Below are 3,066 nucleotides of genomic sequence, written 5' to 3' on the forward strand. Positions count from 1 at the left end.
CTCACAAAAAAAATTCCACAAAAAAGTCACAAAATTTTCTTTTCTTTTCCCTCTTTTCTTTTCTCACGTGCCTATTTCTTTAACCACCACATTCCTCCTCTAACAACCTCCCACCACCACTCAACCACCTCTAACTAATTCTAACCACCACTTCCACCACCCTAACAACCTTCTCTCTCCACCACAACAACCTTCAACCATCATCATCTTCCTCCATAACCACCCAATCTTCATCATTCAAATTCCAAAACCACCACAAACCTTCATAACCAATCCCTTCATCATCGATCCATCATCTTCTTCTCCTTTTTCTTCAACAATTCTTCATCCAATCCTTTCAATAACTTCATTCCCTTATTCAATCTTCAAAATCGGTTCACTTCAATTCATCAACAACACACTACATTTTCAATCACAAAATCCAAGCCATTTCGATCATGAATCAAATTCATCGCCATTGAAGCACCATTAACCAAGCTAGCTGGACCGTACAAAGCAAGAGGGGATCGAATTCAGATCGTAAACAGAGGGGGGGGAGATAGAACTGAAGCTTCAAGTTGCGAACCGCAACGGTTTCCGGTAACGAACTCGAATCGTACGTAGCACCTTCAAGGCTGTTCGTGAAGCTGCTCGTGAGGCTGTACGCGACACTTTCGAGGCCTGTACGTGAATGCAAGAGGTAACACGATTTCTCCTTCTCTTCATCCAATCTGCGCTGCTGCCATTGTTCTTGTGTGAATTTGAGTTCATAAAAGTGATTTTAATCTCTTCCATATTTCTTCTTTGATTGGATCTGCACTGTGTTCTTCATTATTGTGTGAATCCGAATACATGTTGGGAGAAAGTGAGTTTTTGGTGTAATCATTTTAGGAAGAACTTGTGAACAAATTGAACAAAGAAGAAGAAAGGGGTGTTTTACGTGAAAGTTGAGGAAGAAAAGGGTATTGACCCACTGAACCGGTTCGACCCGCTGGGTTAACCCATAACCCAGGCCCATCTCACTTTTCTTGTGTTTTAAAGAAATCACTACAGTTTTGTTGTTCACACCCCCCTTGTGTCTGCTGCTTTTGTTAATTTTCGCTATTTGCACCCCTGTCCATTTGATCTTTTCATGAAAAATCCTAAAGATTTTTTCTATGTATTCTTGATTTTTCTTCTTAACATTTTGATGACATTTTTTGTGCTAAAACTTGAGAAAAATATTTGAAGCATTTTTTTTCTTATTTTTGTTAGAATTAGTAATTTTCTTGCACTTTTTAGCCTAAAAATCCTTTAAAAATTCCTAAAAAAAATTCCTATGTGTTCTTAATCATTTTCTTGATATTTTTGTGATATTGTCATATGTTGAATCTTGGTTAAAAAATGTGTGGTATTTTCTTGTCAATTGTTTGCTATTTTTGTTAAAAAGTTGTGAAATTTTATGTGTTTTTGTGTTTAAAAATTCTCTAAAAATTCTAAAAAATTTCATACACATTTCTTGATAATTTTGTGGTGTTCTTGTGATAATTTTGCATAATAAAAATTGAAAAAAAATAATGTGGTTAATTTTCTTACTATTTTGTGATATTTTGTGCTAAAAATTGATGAAAATTTGCTTGATTCCAATTCCAATCCTTGATAAATGTTTGTGGTTCATGATGGATGATTTTGTGAGGTTTTTACTACTGTTTGAATGTGTTTTTTACTGGACATGTGCATGTGATGATTGGTTGCTTAGTTAGCAAGTTATTTGTCATTTTAATATGTAAATTGGTGCAAAAATAGACCTAGTTTCATATCATGATTCCTTGGCTTATAATTTTCTTGTAACTCTCACATTAGGGCTGACCCCAAAACTCTTTGAAAAATGTTACAATGTGAGGGTTATGGGTCTTTTGTTTGCTTGGAATTTTGGTATCTTGTTAGATGTATTTTGTCATCTTTCTTTGCCATTTTATCATGTTATCATGCCTTATTTCTTTGTCAATCTTTTCTACTATCACATGCCTATTATTACTAACCATTTGTTCATTTGTTGCATACACCATAAGTATTCCATGTCTCATCCCTTTCTCCACTTTAATTTCTTGCACTTTAAGTTTCAATTTCATGCAATTGGATTTGTACCAAAACTAGAATGTAATAACTAGGAGTTCTTGTAATATTTTTCCTTCATGCACTTTTAATTTCTTGGCAAAGAGGCCATAGAATGTATCTAGGGTATGATGTAAAGGACAATGGACTCTAAAAATGTACACCGACACAAGCACCGACACATGCACACACACCACTATATAGCTAGAATATGCATGTTTAGATGTATGTTTAGGATTGTATGTTTAGATGAATGCCTAGGACTTACACTTAGAAAAAAAACCAATTTTCCAAACAAACGTGAACAACTTCACTCAAACCTTTTCCAAATAAACCTTGGGATCCAATATCCCATTGTATTTTCTTTTCCATTTTCTTAATCAAACTTCAATGAAAATAATCAAACTTTGACTTCTTTTGCAATTCACTAATTCAACCTCACTATTTTCCAATCTCATGCCCTTGAGGCCTCTTTCTATTCTTCAAAATCCATTTTCAAACTTAAAATCAACCAACAAAAACAAAAACATTTTTGAGAGAGAACTACGGTGGATTTGATCCCTTAAACGGGTACGTAGGCAAGGAACAAAATTCCTTCAATTCAACTAAAATAAAAAATCCAAAAACACCCTTCTCCCTCCAATTCTTCATTTAGTAAGTCTTAGGCTTAATATTTTCTTTCAAAATAGCATTTAAAAATAAAGCGCGCGCGTAGAAATTAAAGACGGTTCCTATAGGTTACTATAGTCGTTATGGGTGCCTAACACCTTCCCGTAGCGAAAACAACTCCCGGACCTCGATTCTCAAGGGTTTTGCTTACTTTTTCCCTTCCCAAGAAAAAATAAGATATCACCGGTTAGAAAGGTTCAAACGTAATCAATGTTTGACACCCGAAAACCAAGATAAAACAGCTGGCGACTTCACTGGGGAGATTCGAGAGTTACGCCTAGTCTTTATTTCCACGCTTGCGCTTGTATTCTTACTTGTTTCTTT

The sequence above is a fragment of the Medicago sativa genome, chromosome 1 (assembly GCF_051527215.1).
Source record: "Medicago sativa cultivar Bolivia chromosome 1, Bolivia_mono, whole genome shotgun sequence".
In the NCBI taxonomy this organism is placed as follows: Eukaryota; Viridiplantae; Streptophyta; class Magnoliopsida; order Fabales; family Fabaceae; genus Medicago; species Medicago sativa.